The sequence below is a fragment of the Bufo gargarizans genome, chromosome 1 (assembly GCF_014858855.1).
Source record: "Bufo gargarizans isolate SCDJY-AF-19 chromosome 1, ASM1485885v1, whole genome shotgun sequence".
Classification (NCBI taxonomy): domain Eukaryota; kingdom Metazoa; phylum Chordata; class Amphibia; order Anura; family Bufonidae; genus Bufo; species Bufo gargarizans.
Window position 1 is genome coordinate 548,306,964 of NC_058080.1, and position 16,225 is coordinate 548,323,188.

The 16,225-nt window shown below is 42.3% G+C and overlaps 1 protein-coding gene across 3 annotated transcripts in view; it reads left to right on the forward strand.

The window, feature by feature from the left end:
* Nucleotides 1-16,225, forward strand: part of LOC122924476 (transport and Golgi organization protein 2 homolog) — a 197,181-nt gene that overhangs the window by 119,681 nt on the left and 61,275 nt on the right. The window lies entirely within an intron of this gene.

The window sequence follows — 16,225 nt, forward strand, 5'->3', positions numbered from 1 at the left end:
AGTGAATATTGATGAGCTGGGCGGCGCTTCAAACGGCAGTTGTGGCGAGGCTGGCTGGGCGCAAGTTGATATGAAGCACCGCCCCTTGGGCAGATTGAACACCAGGAAAGCAGGTTATAAAACTTCAGATTACTGTATTTATGAGGTGGACAGGGGGGATACTTAGATGATTCTAATACCCTTTATAAGACCTATACTGTCATATATACCCCTAAATATGTTTTTTGGGCCTGTCAGTGTCCCTTTAATACCCCATAATGACAAAGTGAAAACAGAGAATCTTGTTTCTCACAGTATGAGAGTCCAGAAGGGCTTTCATGTGTCTTTTACTGAGGAGAGATTTCTTTCTGGGCACTCTGCCATGAAGCCCATGTCCATGCAAAATTTTAGTTTTTTCTTTTTAATAAATTGGCAAAAATTTCTAAAATTCTGTTTTCATTTTCTCATTATGGGGTATTGAGTGCAGTTTGATGTTTGGACAATTGTCAGAAAAGCACTTTAAATAGAAATAATAGTAACGTTAAGACGTAAACACAGTGGCCAGGTAAATTTGTCTCTTTTTGTTTTGCTCTTGATTAGGAACCATTGGCTACTTTAGGATCAATGTTAAAGAGATTGTCTGGGCTTTTACTATTGATGACCTATCCTCCGTATAGGTAAAAATCAAACAGCGGTGGCAGCATCTCCCATCATTCCATCTTTATTATAGCTTCGCAGCATACAAAAAATCAGCAACGTTTCGGCTGTACAACAGCCTTTGTCAAGCTGTTGTCAATGCTTGACAAAGGCTGTTGTACAGCCGAAACGTTGCAGATTTTTTTGTATGCTGTGAAGCTCTAATAAAGATGGAATGATGGGAGATGCTGCCACTGCTGTTTGATTTTTTACGTATTCTCTGGCTGATTGGATCCGCGGCTGGTGCGGGGCTGTTGCAACTCCCTACAACAAGAATGGACCGTTGAGTGCTGCTCCTGCACTTTTGTTTCTATCCTCAGTATAGGTCATCAATATCAGATCGGCAGGGGTACGACACCTGGCATCCCCACCGATCAGCTGTATGAAGAGACAGTGTGCGCATGTGCCACCTTCCTTCTCTCTTCTTGCTCATCGCTGCTGTCTAAGGCAAAGACCATACACAGCAGCAGTGAGAAGGGAGACGGCACATGCTCACTGCGCGCACTCTCCTCATACAGCTGATCGGCAAGGCTGCCGGGTCATCAATAGTACAAGCCTGGTCACTAACTTTTCTAAAAACGTTTAATATGTCATAGAGACGTCAAAAGGTTAGATTGGTGGGGTCTGAACGCTGAGAGCCCAACTGAGCCCTGGAACAAGGGGAGAGACATATGTGCATATCACGCTTTCTATGCTCGCTGTTGAGGACAGAATTGAGACGGGCCTATAGACTTCAAAGGAGCCCATCTCATGTAGTGAGGAGATAGAGCACTGTACTTGCGCTTCTCTCCCCTCATTCTAGGGATCAGTGATGGCCTCAGCACTCAGAACCCCAACGATCTAAACTTTTGATATGTATCTATGCCATATCAAAAGTAAAAAAAAAAGTTATTGAACGTTTAAGCAATGTGTGTAAATACATGCTACGTACTAATAAATTCTTTAAAGGGGCTATCCCATGAATAATTAAAACAGTACATAGAACATGACAGTCTCTTTCTAACAAAGATACAACCTGCCCTGTACCTCACATGGATCCAGAGATCTGCCCATTCATTGCTCTGCTAGATTTATATCAAGCTGACGGCTCAAGGGGAGTGTCTGCTGCAGCTAAGGGGGCGTGTCCATGCTCCCCCTATCACAGCTCAGGAGGCATCTGAAGGATGAAACTGAGCATGTGCGGCCTTCTCAGTGAACAAAAAGCAGGTGGCGCTATACAGATGCATTTTATTGGCTATTCACATTTTTTATTACATTCAGTTACAAAAGTATTTAGATCCAGGTGCTGGTTTGAAAACGGTAAAATATGTTTTGTGGGACAACCCCTTTAAATTCTGAGCAGTTTGGTATATTTGTGAAGCTCTCCCCCCTTGGTGAGCAAGTCTTTCCTTCCCATCCACTCTAGTCCACAAGACAGTGCTTAAAGGGGTTGTTCCCTTTTTTTTGTGTGTGTGCGCGCGCGCGGGGGGTTGCTGCAGAGAGAAGCATGCTTACCTGTGTAGGCTCTATCGCTCCATGGCCTCGACTGTTCCACTGGGCTCTCTGGATGTTCGCAGTGGTGACCTAAACCTCACTTGTCACATGACTATTTTTTCATGATGCATGCGAAGCAGGTCACCGTTGCAGCCAGCGATTTGCTGCAGCAGTGTCAAACAGAAAGTTTACATACAGAGAGCCCTGCAGAGCAGCTGACGGCGTGAAGCGAAAGAGCCGGGAGCCAGCACCAAGAAGCAGGTAAGTATGCTTCCCCTCACAGGTTTGCACAACAGGAAGGCTTGCCAACCCCCTCCCACCCCTCAAGGTGCACAACCCTTTTAATGGAAACACAGCAATTTTAACCTAGACTGCAATACCCATACATATTATATTGGTTGCATGTTCAAGTCCCCTAGGGAGACTAAAAATAACTTTTTTTTAAAAAAAATTCAAAATATAAAAAGAAATTCAAAACGTACTTTCCCCATTTTTCCCCCCAAAAATAAAAAAAATCTGTGTTGCTGCATCCAAAAATATCTGTGACCTAAATTATAACGATATTATCCTGTACAGAAAAAAAAGTCTGAATCACCATGTTTTTGTTGCTTTGCCTCCCAAAAATATTGATCAAAATGTAATGAAAAAGTCAAACATACCGCGTAATAGATTAGTATCATTTAGGCTACTTTCACACTTGCGTTCAGAGCGGATCCGTCTGAGACGGATCCGCTCATATAATGCAGATGGTGGATCCGTTCTGAACGGATCCGTCTGCATTATATTGTTAACAAATTTCTAAGTGTCAAAGTAGCCTCAGACGGATCCGTCCAGAGTTTACATTGAAAGTCAATGGGGGACGGATCCGCTTGAAGATTAAGCCATAGTGTGTCATATTCAAACGGATCTGTCCCCATTGACTTACATTGTAAGTCTGGACGGATCCGTTTGCCTCCGCACGGCCAGGCGGACACTCGAACGCTGCAAGCAGCGTTCAGGTGTCCGCCTGCTGAGCGGAGCGGAGGCCAAACGCTGCCAGACTGATGCATTCTGAGCGGATCCGCATCCACTCAGAATGCATTAGGGCTGGACGGAAGCGCTTGGGGCCGCTTGTGAGAGCCTTTGAACGGAACTCACAAGCGGAGCCCCGAACGCTAGTGTGAAAGTAGCCTTAAAAACTACAACTTGCCATGCAAGAACAAAACCTTACACAGCTCCTTGGATGGAAATATAAAAAAAAAGTATATAACTTTCATGGAATATGACAGTACAAAGGGATTATTTTCTTTATTTTTTTAGATTTATTAAAATGTAATAAACTACCTTAAAGAGGACCTTTCATGGGTCCAGACATTATGAAATGAGTAGCAGGTTATGTAGGGCATAGTTCATGGATTTTAGATCGCTTTCTATTTTTTCTGGGCGCCGCTCCGTTCGCCCGCTGTGCCCCTTTTCACTTCTCACGCCTGGTATGCTAATGAATGGCATCGGTATAGGGAGGAGGAGACTGCCCTGTTTCTCAATGGGCGTCTCCTCCCTGGCTGTAGCGCGGTCCAATCACATCAGAGAGAGCGTCACAACCAGGGAGAAGATGAGCTTTTTTTTCTCCGTTGCTGTGACGCTCTCCCCTGTGATTGGACAGCGCTACAACCAGGGAGAAGGAGACACCCATTGAGAAACAGGGCAGTCTCCTCCTCCCTGTACTGATGCTATTCATTAGCATACCAGGCGGGAGAGGTGAACAGGGGCACAGCGGGCAAACAGAGCGGCACCCATAAAAAATAGTAAGCAATCTTACATCCATGGACTAACTTTGCACGCAGCAATTGATACTTTAGTTCCTGGATCGATCGGATACCGGGATTTGCTATTTTCTGATACTAGGCCGCGCTACTGCGCAGCTTAGTATCTGTTAGAGAACATGCCACGCGCCGCACTCTGCACGCACCATGTTCTTATCAGCCGGCACAGTGGAGAAGGAAGCAGTTCCTCCCTCCCACTGTGACGCAGCTTCTGCCACCAATGAGAAGATAATACTGAGGAGGAAGGGATGGACTGTGGCCACTCTGCCACCAATGAATATAATTAACCCCTTAATACAAATGTGGGGCGGCGGGCGCGGGCCGTATCACACAACCGGCACCCAACCTCAATGACTGGGTGCGGTGATCCGCCGAACCGCGTCAATTAACCCCTCAGGTACCGCACCAGAGGGGTTAATTGACACACAACAATGGAAAATGGCTGTGAACGAGAAGGGGTTAAGAGAGTGACAAAATATGAAATATACCTGTTTCAAGATAAAAAACTTGCAAGTGTGGATGGGAAAATGTATTATCTAGCCAAATTCAGGAAGCCGTGCTTGGAAAGGTTGTTCAGGCCCATTTACTTTTATGGGGCTGAACTGCGCCTAGGCCACATGACCAGTGAATGTGTCGTCACTGGGCCTAGGAAAAGATGTGAGAAGGCTGTGGCGCTGCTGCCTTCTCAAAGGCAGGGGGTCCCGGTTGACGGACTCACACTGATCAGATACTGATGATCAATCTAAAGGATAGGTCATCAGTGTTTGTCTTGGAAAACCCCTTTAAGTAATTTTTAGTAATTTTTTTCAGTATTTTTAACCTGCACTGAAAGTAGTATTGCTGATTATGTTTTATCTCCTGGAAACTTTCAAAAGTGTTGTTAAAGGCAAATTCTGTTTTCTCTCTGTGACATGAAAATTGAAATGCTTTCAGTGGCTATAGACAAGTGTCACGTAACTTCATATTCACAATGTGCAGAGATGCTAGGTGATTGACAAAGGAGCTAGCTGTAGGAGAAGTTTCTCAGTCATGCTGGGTATACATGGGGGCTATTATTGGGCTGATTATCTGGAGCGAACATTAGTATGAACGCACATTCACTGTAATCGGCCCATGTAAAGGTGCCACAGATCACCCTATGAATGTTTGTTTATCAGGTGAAATAGTTTATGCGGACACCTAAATAAGTGTTTCGGGGCAGCAGATGGTACAGTGTAAACCGCAATCTGCTGCCCTGTAACAATAATTCTGTATGTAGCCATTGCCCATCCCCATACAGTGGGGATAATTGCTGCATGTTCCTTCCCGATAATTGCCTGCTCAGTTGGTGTGTGTAAATGTGCCTTTAGCTTTCTCATGCAAATAATCTAGGGATGTTTCTGGCAAATTGACTTGAGCCACTGTGACTGTGAGAAATCCTTCAATTGGTCATGCATTTGTACTGTTTGTACATGCTGTTTCCATGTCCGATTTTAGAATAAGGCCCCTTTTACATGAAAAAGCAACTCGTTTAAAGAGAGTCTGTCACCAGGAAATTCACTGTTACACCAGAAATAATGACTGGTAGGGCTAGCTCAGCTGAATGTAATGGTTGCTTCCTTCCTTTTAATGAATATGCAAATGTGTACTAAAGTCCATCATGGGTGTGCCGAAGCCACTCTGTGCAACCTTTTCTCCTCTTGCTTCCTATGCCAGCCCTTCCCTTTACTTCTTGATTTACAAGGCCAGGCAAGATGACTATGCAGAACCTGGTTTAGACCAATCAAGAAGGAGAGGGAGGGGCTGACAAAGGATGCAGGTGGCACAAGGGTGCACAGAGTGGCTGAAGTCTGTCCTTGGTGCACTTAAACGGGTTGTGCGAAAGAGAAAAATAACTTTCAAGAAGCTGGGCACAGTGCAAAAAAAAATTAGCCTGTTCAAAGTGTTGTAACTCCAGTGCCATGCTCGTGTCCTCATCGATATGGAATTGTGACATCCCATCATGCATGTTACCACTGCTGGTTAGTGGCCTCAGCAGTTGTGTCAAGAATGGGTGGCATGTGTTTGCAGTGGGTGCCATGGTCAATGATTGGCCCACAACGGTGACATTCATATTGACGAGACATCAACCTTCTAGTCCAGCAAGAACCAGAGGCTTTGGAGACACGAGCTCAGCACTGGACGTGGAATAGGTTTGAACAGGTGTGTGTGTTTTAGCTTCAATTTTCATGCTAAAAACAACAGAGGAAAGATTTTAAAAAAATCACGTTTTTTTTTTCTTGATGATGGACATGTAGTACCAAAATATACTCTATGTTACTTGTATTAATGGTAATTTTTTTTAATTGGTTGTCTGATTTAGCATTTTCTGGGACCCTGCCCCTGGCAACCACTTCTATAAAACTGTAAGGCACTGGATTATTTAGACAACAGAAAATAAGGAATAAACTCTTTTGGACTGATTTCAGACTTTCAAAGTGGTCTACAGTAGGGAAGGGGTTAATACTGAACATTGTTAGTCTTAGGTAGCAGAGGTGTTAAAGCCAACTTTTCTATTGGTCTAGGACTCTAGGGTAGTGGAAGGATTACTGACGCCAACTCTGGTGATCTAAGGTAGTAGATAAGGTATGCTTTTCTGGTGGTCTAGGTTAGTGGAGGAGTTAAAGCACACTTCTTTGGTGGTCTAAGGATATGGAGGAGGTAATGGCAGGTTCTTTAGTGGCTTTAAAGGCCCTTTTTATTTGTATTCATTAATTTAGTTAAAACTGCTTAATGGTTCTGACCCATGTTGTGTTCGCCTCTAGTTTTTGCCACATGTCATGAAAACTCCCTGCTCAAAAAGTAAACATATCCATAGAATCCCATGCATCAAGCATATGCCAAAAGAGTGGTCTTTTGGAATAAGCTGGGCCATTATATGCTGGCCTACTTTTTTTTTTTTGGTCTAGTAGGTTTTTATATGCAGAAAATATATATATATTTTTTTTTCAGTGGCTGACATATGCCTTTTTAAGCTCATTTATATACAGTGGCATATGTCAAGGGCTTTCATCAGAAGTATATGTTGGTGAATACTCCTAAGCCTACTTTCACACTCGCGTTTTGCCTTTCTATTTGTGAAATCCGGTTAGGGCTCTCACAAGCGGTCCAAAACGGATCAGTCTGAGTAGAAAAGGATCCGCTCAGAATCCATCAGTCTCCATTCCGCTTTGGAGACGGGTTTTGGTGTCCGTCTGATGAAACTGAGGCAACAGTATCCGTCCTGGCAGACAATGTAAGTCAATGGGGACAGATCCGTTTTCACTGACACAATAGAAAACGGATCTGTCCTCTATTGACTTTCAATGGTGTTAAAGACGGATCCGTCCTGGCTATGTTAAAGATAATACAAATGAATCCGTTCTGAACTGATGCAGACAGTTGTATTATCTGAACAAATCGGTCCATGACGGGTCCGCACAAAACGCGAGTGTGAAAGTAGCCTAATGTATACCTCTGAAGGAAGCAAAAATGAGATGAGATGTGACAGTAGTCAGTCTGAAAGATCATAACTGTCAAGTTCCCTTTGTTGTTATCTTAGTTATTGTGGCACCTCTAAGAGTTACTTTAGAAAATGTATCCATGTTATTTACAACTATTATTGTTGTGATACCTGCTAGGTGTATTTTTATGGTATGGTCACATTGGCAGAAATCCACTGTTGCACAGTTTTTTTGTGATGACATTGCTGCAGCCATCATAGTAAGTCGTCTGCTGCTGCAATGCAAAAACCTGCAGCATAAGTTTACATACTGCAGTTTGAAAACAGACGGCACAGACTGCTGTACCTTTTGAAAAAAACATACTCTCTTAATCCCTGCTGCTCTATTCTGGCTGCTTGGGTCCCTGTCTTTCAAAGGTAGTCTGCCTGTCCGTGACCTTGAACCTTCTGGACAGACAGGGACTCATGTGCTGCGGCAGCCAATAACTGGCCTTAGGGGTGATGTGTCCCTGCTAGGAACATGTCACCTTTGAACCTAGTTATTGGCTGCAGCGGCGCACATGACCCTGTCTGTCTAAAAGAATGCAAATGAAACTAGGTAATAGAATGGAGCATCGGGGAGCAGGTGGGTACGTTTTTCTTTAGAGGTCTTGTGGAGTCAGTGCCTCAACAGGTCCCAGCTGTTTTGTTTGCAAGAGTGGGACAAAATATCAGGAAGGTGTTTTTTTTTTGATAATTTATGTATAGTAAAAACAAAACATAAATGCATCATGCAGATCCTGAAATATTTGCATGATTTTTCTACTATTTATGCTATGTTCACTTATGCCTACTTATGTTCTACATACTTCTGACCTGTTTTATAGGAAAAATAGACCTCCGTCCTAAAGATAGGTGTGCGTCCCAAGGGTGGGTGCATTTCCTCGCGATAGGTCACCAAAGTATGAGATGGGCCAACTCCTTTTTTAAATCAGCCTAATTGTTAGAGTTAAAGGGGCTGTCTGGCCTAGGAGCAGACAACCCCTATGGTCCTAATGTGCCTCATATAAAAATAAAAACACACTCACCTGACTACTGATTCCTGGCCCGTAGCACCAGAAAGTGGCTTGGTCCTGTGACCACTGTGCTCCATTCCTGGGCCCTTCCGGTGCCCACAGGACCAGAAAGTGGTTTGTTCCTGTGACCTTTATGGCCAATCAGAGGCTTTAAAGGTCATATTTGTTTGAACGATACATAACAGTAAAATGATTGGCTGCAGAGGTCCCAGGACCAAGCCACTTCCTGGTGATACAGGCAAGGATGGAGCAGTGGTGTGTGAATGCAGACATGTTTTTTTTTTTTTTTTTTTTATTGTGAAAATGTTAGGACCATAGGGGCTGTCTGCTCCTAGCCCAGTCAACCCCTTTAAAAGCAGGCAGAAACCTAGAAAAGAGCTATAATGGAAAATATTTTTGGTTTCAACTCCATGTCCCTGCATAATTGGCAATCTGTATTCTGGGACATGCATTGCGTTTACATTCATCTCAGAGTTCAGTGCTGTTTGATTAGCTGATTTCTCTGCCCAGAGCTGTGAAAAAGTATGAGGGCCATCATCTTTTTACTGTCATATTTCTTTCTTTTTACTTATATCACTTAATTATTGTCAGTGGAAGACCATTAAATAGCAGGGTTCATGGCAGCCACAGACTCTTTAGCAGATCCCTGCATCCCAAAAGAGCTTCTTGTTTTAGGCAGAAGGCAAGACCTTACAGACATTTTCTGAATGGCTTATGGGTACTTTAAAATGGCAAGTCTTCAATTGATAGCTACACAGTGACCACATCAAGTCGCCTACAATTTGCATGACTTAAGACCCCTTTACACTGATGGCTTTGACAGACAATTTGTTAGAGAAGGAGACTGCTGCTTTTACATGCAGCGATCTCCTCCACAGTATGGGGAGAAGTGATTGCTAATGCCTTCCCTCGTCCTCATACAGAATTGTTTATTGCCCTCAGCAGAGCATGTTTCAATGGCATAATTTCGGTAACCAATCAAACAATCATATTACCCGACGTTGCTCATTCATCGAGTAATTGGCGGAACCTTTATACCGGCAGATGATCGCTACCAAGTGTTCTTACCAACGCTTGTTGGAGATTATCTGGCTGATGCTCAGCCATTATACAAGTTATCTTTTGGTGACACCCATAGGTAATGGTGCAGGCACAGCTCCTGTGTGGATGCCATTCCTGCGACATACATGTAAATGAACCAGCCTAGTATGGAAAGAGGTTAAAGGTCATCAAATTTTGCATAAGCAGCAAATGGCTTGCACATTACAGTGTTTTTAAAACCTATTTTTATTAAAACTGTCCATACCAACTTTTTCCAGAAATAAAACTTAAACTGGCCACTGACATATGCATCAGCAACATCTGAAACCTTGCGCCTCAATATTACATTCTGTGTTTCCTCCACTCTCCTGTCCAGACCTGCACCAGAGTTATCACAGGGGCTCAGGCTGGAGGATAAATCTGATGGAGGGATAAACACTTTTCTCTGACTCTGTACCAAGGTATTGGTTGGCGCGTCTTAGGTATGCTCCTTACTAGCAAAGCTACGCCTCTTTCCACTAAGCTCTACTCCCTTGCTGAACGTGTCAGAAAAAGTGTAGAAACTCCAGATGCGCCAATTTGCACAATTTTTTTGACAACATTTTTTGCACAGACACAATAGTAAATCTGTGCCAGTGTGTAATACGGAGGCACGAAATATCACACGTGGCCAGCGCTGAGGCCAGTAGGAGGTCAATCACAGCAAGGTGGGCAGTTTTGAGACGCTGACTCCATGATTTGGCAAATCCAGACACCCCCCCCCCCCAGTGACTCCAGGTCAGGCCCAATTTATAGGTTTTATTTCTGGAAAACAGTTTGATTGACCATTTTAATAAAAATAGGTTTTGAAACACTGTAATGTGCCCACCAGCAACATGCCATTTGCTGCATATGCAAACGTGATGGCAGGTTCTTTTTAAGAGAAGAACTGCTGCTGCTGGGTGTCATTGGGCATTTTCTATAGTTAGTGTTTCTTAAAAATGGCAAAAAAAAATAAAAATTGTATATGTTAGCCCAAGGAGTAGTTATTATTTATTTGACTATTTAATAGTTTGGGGCTTTTTTCCATGTTACGTGTTGTAATTTAGTAGGCAGTCTATAAAAAAAAAAAATTGAAAGCATCAATGATAAATGATTGGAAAACTGCAACTTGTCAGCTCAGTAGGACTTCTCTGTGATAAATTTCATAGATGTGACGATATCACTCGTGCTCTTACATAAAAGCATCTGATCTGCTGTTAATAAGTACTGATCTCCAGATGAAATGTGGTGCACGAAATGACAGGTGCTGTAACTGAGACATCTTACCTGGGGAGAAGAGGAATGGCAGGTCCGTCAGATACAGATGTTAAGAGCTGCTGTCCTGCAGGCTGGAAGCTGCTTCCCTTCTTTGTGTTCTGCAAGGACTCTGGGGGATTCTAGGATGGCATCGCTCAGTCAGAGGAGCCAGTAGCAGATGGTGAGCATTTCTACTTTTACATCCTGAACAACTTGGCACCATAGGAACGGCAGGCCCATAGCATTAGTGCTGCTTGTTTGTGGTCGTTTACAGTAATGACTTGATAATGGACACTAATGTTATAAAGGGCGTTTAAAACCGAAAATAAATCTGTTCAAGTGAATACTTTGCTTCACACACTGAATATTATTTATTCTCATCAGAAGACAGAGGTTTTCTACAATAGCTTAAAGAGACGGCATCACTTGTTTTATCTAAAACATTCATCATTCATTTAATTGAATTAAGCGTTTTATTTTCAGTAGGTGTGCGTTTCACTTATTGGGCTCAGATCTACGTTAAAATCCTGTCCGTCAGGACTAATTGCCTTGTTCAGTGACTTGTTTTATGTTAATGACAACATTTTCCTAGGATAAATTATTCAGAACATTTTACTGAGGCCACAAAGTGTTGCTACTTAGGGAAAAACAACCTAGAAATATAACCTGATATAGTTTACATAATATATTATACAAAACACATATAAAGACGCTTCTGTTAGCAATGGAGCATACCAGCTGAAGAATGGTTACTGAAGTATCAATCAAATAGTTCTTAGGTTAGTAATTGATGAAGGAAGATTCTCGTCATTGGGAATTGTGATGATAATGAGATGACTACTGTCCCTGCCCCCAATTAAGGTAAGCATAAGTCCTAAAGGGAATCTTACCCAACAAACCCCTTTAATACAAGGCCATAGGCATGTATTGTATGGTAAATATGGCCCTTCTGGACTGATTACGTCCATATGGTCACGACAGTGACTCCGATTTAGCTGCAGCTGTGACTGCGTGCAGGGTTGCCAACCAGAATTTTATTTCTGGACAACTTATCCCAAAAACGGACAGCTAACATTTTTTACAGTAAAACTGGAAAACTATAATGAATTATGATTATTCTAAGTAATACAGGTCTGTAGCTCAATATACTGATAAGAACTCATTACCAGCTGTAAAATGATGATGATTGCCACCAAAATAATCTACTGAAGTACCACCAGCCCCAAAGAAAAAAAAAGTAATGGACACATCTATTTTCACGGACACAGGAAAGAAGGTCCAGAAATTTCAGACTGTAATTGGCATATAATGTGTGTTTTCAGCGACGCCTGAACTCCCTTTCAGGGCATCCTTTTTGGGGTGTGGTATCCTTGAGCATCACAGAGACGCTTTTGATAACAATACATTTTCACCTTATTGTTTCATTACTAAACATCATGATTCATATACGTGTATGTGCTGCAATATCCAGTTTTACCTTTTATTAACAGAGATTGACTTTATGGTGATTTGTTTTTATAATATTAGGTAGAACTCAGACTGCAGTTCTTAGCGAAGGTCACACTAAGGGAAGGGAATAAAACGGGACACCATGAATCTTCAGCGTAGCTTTTCCACTGTCTTGGGATAGTAAATTGCAGATGCCTTGATCATTTATATTTGATAGAAATCCTCTATTTAATTTAAATGAATCATATCTGCTTTTTTAATCTGCTAGATTAGTGATAAATCTATTCCTGCAACTAATAACTGTGTAATTCACCCTAGACACAAAGCAGAGGCTGATTAGTGGCTTTCAGAGCTTTGATCAATGCTTAGGGAGAGCACTCAGATATTAAAATGATAATTTTAGATTAAAAACAAATCAAAGAGTGTGACAAATAATGTGTCATATTCTGAGGTCTGCAAAATTTCAGCTCTTTGTATTTCAATTTGTTGCAGTGTTTTTAACCAATATAGAGAAGACGCAAAGTAATAAACGGAGTATAAAACCTGAACTGCATTCACATAATATAGCATGCCGCATTTATCAGAATAGGGAACATCCTGACACACTGATGACTACATGTTGCCTTGCCTCTATTATGCCTGCCTTGGGTAAGTCTGAGTTTTGAGAGAGTCTGTTATCTTTTTACTAATATAACTAACAGTAATCAGAACATTGGATAAGCATAGTTAAAGGGCATCTGTCAGCAGATTTGTACCCATGACACTGGCTGACCTGTTACATGTGCGCTTGGCAGCTGAAGACATCTGTGTTGGTCCCATGTTCATATATGCCCCCATTATTGAGAAAAATGATGTTTTGCTATATGCAAATGAGCTGCCATTATAAATGGAGGCTCTGCCTTCTCTGCAAGTGCCCGGCCCTCTGCACGTTGATTGACATGGCCAGGTTCCTGGCTCTATCAATCAAAATGGAGAGAGTGTGGCAATTGCAGAGAAAGCAGAGCCTGTAGATGTAACAGCAGCATCTCTGTTGCTCCTAGAGGCTCATTTGCATATATAAAAGGTTAATTTTTCTCAGCAATGCGGGCACATATGAACACAGGACCAACACAGATGTCTTCAGATTCCAAGTGTGCATGCACCACGCAGACCATGCTGATGTTAAACAGTTTCAACTGGATTTTTTGCGACTGTCACAGTTGCAGCACGACACCATTGACTATCATTATAAAGAATGTCGCCGTGTAACCCTATCCTTAAAGACTGAAAAAAACGGGGATGTGCAAGCCGCCTGGCCTTACACGTTTTTTGCCCCATTAATCAGAAAAAAGCTAACCAGTACTCACAGCAGTGTCTCCTCTCTGCTGACCACACAAGGGTTCCCTTACGTTTTCCTCAGCAGGCAGTCAAAATGTTACTGCAGCTGCCTGTTGCATGAGCACTGTGTACTTCTCCGGCCTCACTTTGTATCATGTCAGAAAGCCTAGATGTGCGCCCTGCCAGCAGGTGAGGTCTGTGCCCGATTCTGCAGGATCAATAGGACAGATGAAGCAGGATACGTTTACTACTAGAGTTCGGCTCCATGCATGCCATGAGGTGCCAGTCTGGAGCTTGTCTAGCCCTGATTTTAGGTAGCACATTTTTGTCACTGGCTATTTCTCATGCAGCTGATATATAACCGAAGACATGAGGCCGAATTTACTGTACAACACATTTTGGAAAGTGAAGAAAACCTCAGTCACTTACTACCTTGTTAGTAATATTGCTAAAAACTGTAAAGTAAATCTAAAAGGTTTTTAAGAGGACCTTTCACCGGATTTTATTAATTGAGAAAAGTACCTGTACTTGCCGCTGATGCTGCCACCTTGCCTGTTTTGTTAAAATAGCGCTCCTACGCCGCGCTGTGCCCCCCGGTATTTTCTCCGCTCAGTATGCTGATACGGAGCATCAGAGCAATGGGGAGGAGACGCAGTCTTTCTCCGTGGGCGTCTCCTTCTCCCCTGGATGTAGCGCTGTCCAGTCGCAGCGCAGAGCGTCACAGCCAGGGAGGAAAAAACCTTTACTGCAGGTGTGAACTAGCTGGTAAACATTTTCTAACTCTACTTTGCAGTTATTAAAAACTGTGGCTCTTCTAGACCTATAAATATCACTAGTGAAATGTGTCACTAACCCCTAGCTCCATTTTTGTATGCCAAGCAATCTCATTATGTGTATCCGATTTGAGCTGTAGCCGTTTTGTAGTATTTGTTTCTGTTTTTCAGGAACCTGTGTAAATTGATTTGCAGTCAGTCTGCCAACAGCTCATAAAGCACAAACGAACACGCAGAATCTCTTGGCAAAAGGGAGATGTTGTTTAGGCCATTTAAAAGCTTGTAATGAATTCTGCCACTCATTCACTGCAATGCTAACTGGGTTACTACTTTGTCATAAAATGCCGTGCAATAAAATAGTCACCGCACTGAGGATTTTCTTTTTTTTTTTTTTTTCACGTATTTATATATTTATTTATTTTTTACTCGAGATGATTTGTGTTAGGTGTGCTAGTTCAAGATTTATTAGTGATACACAAGTCTCATAAACCTCAACTGAGTCAGCAAAGAGTGGACTTATAGCCTACAGGGTATCAGATCCTACCATAATTCATGTACTACAATTTGGCAATACGTGTTGTGTTGTATTGAGTATTTTAGATTTATAAAGGTATTGAAGTCATAGTATTTCCATTGCTGTATTAAGAATGAGTCCTAAGGCAGGCTACCTTCGCAATCAGTATGTATATCATGAACAGGAAGCCTATTATAGTAGTTTTAGAGGTGTAATGGAACAAGATGTCTGGTTTGGACAACCTCTGGTCCTCAGCTTCAGCTTTCTGGTCCTCCAGGGCCAACTGATCATGTGGGGTTCTTTAGAGCCCAAACAAGAAGCTATTATTACATAGGGAACTGCTATGTAATTACTTAGTTTCCATGCTGTACCACAGCTGGTGAAAGCGGTTGTCCGGTGTCAGGCGGAAACTAGACAACAACCGGGAACCACCTGAAATAAAGAACCAGTAAGACAGAACCTGCGCTACCACTCCAATTCCCCTGGCTGGGCTCTGTTTACCCGGCTGCATTGGTGACATTCCTCCTGAAACCAGACTTACCCTTTAACACCGATTTCCAATGGCGATAATACAAATGCATTTTATTGCCCATATACAACCACTATACCTACACCTTCTGTGGATCTTATGGTGATCCAAGTCCAATTCAGAGGAACCTCCAGTTGTTGTGCTGTAATATGGATACTGAAATGTGCCTGTACTTCAGTCATCTGAAAGAGACCTTACATGGTGCGTACTTTAATGCCAGCGATCACCACTAGGAATACTATATAGAGCTGGAGGCTGCCATTGGCACGATTTACCCTCTTTCATGTGATCCTAAAGAGACATCTTTTATTAAAAGCAAGTTCTGAAACCACAGTGCACCATAACATAATAGCTGTGTAGACAATGAAATATTTGAAATAAATATAATTATAATATGCCTGATTAGATGTAATGCATTACTTGCACACACTATACTCGTATTATGCCTGTAATTATCGATATTGGTATTATTTTCTCCGTCCGCTAAGTATGGCCAGTGCACATTTTATCTGTTAGCTGCTCGACAGTATTACTTTATGATGCATGAAAACAGAGGCCATTAGTTTGCTGAGGCTTAAACAGAATACTGGGAAGAATATTGCAACCCATTAATTTTTTTTTCTTTTTAAGTACCTTGCTTTTAGAGAAGGTAGCAGGACGCTGGATTCAAAGCTTCTGTGTTCTCAGCGGTCCATTCCCAACCATACTTATGATAAATATTGTTGGGTCTTTTCTGTCATAAAGGTCTGGTTTTTATACGCTTGTCCATGGTTCCGATACAGATTAAAGAGGACCTTTCATCAGTTTTGCAAAAGTCTAATTAGGGTGTTTCCTTATAGGGCGGCCCCCACTGATGCCA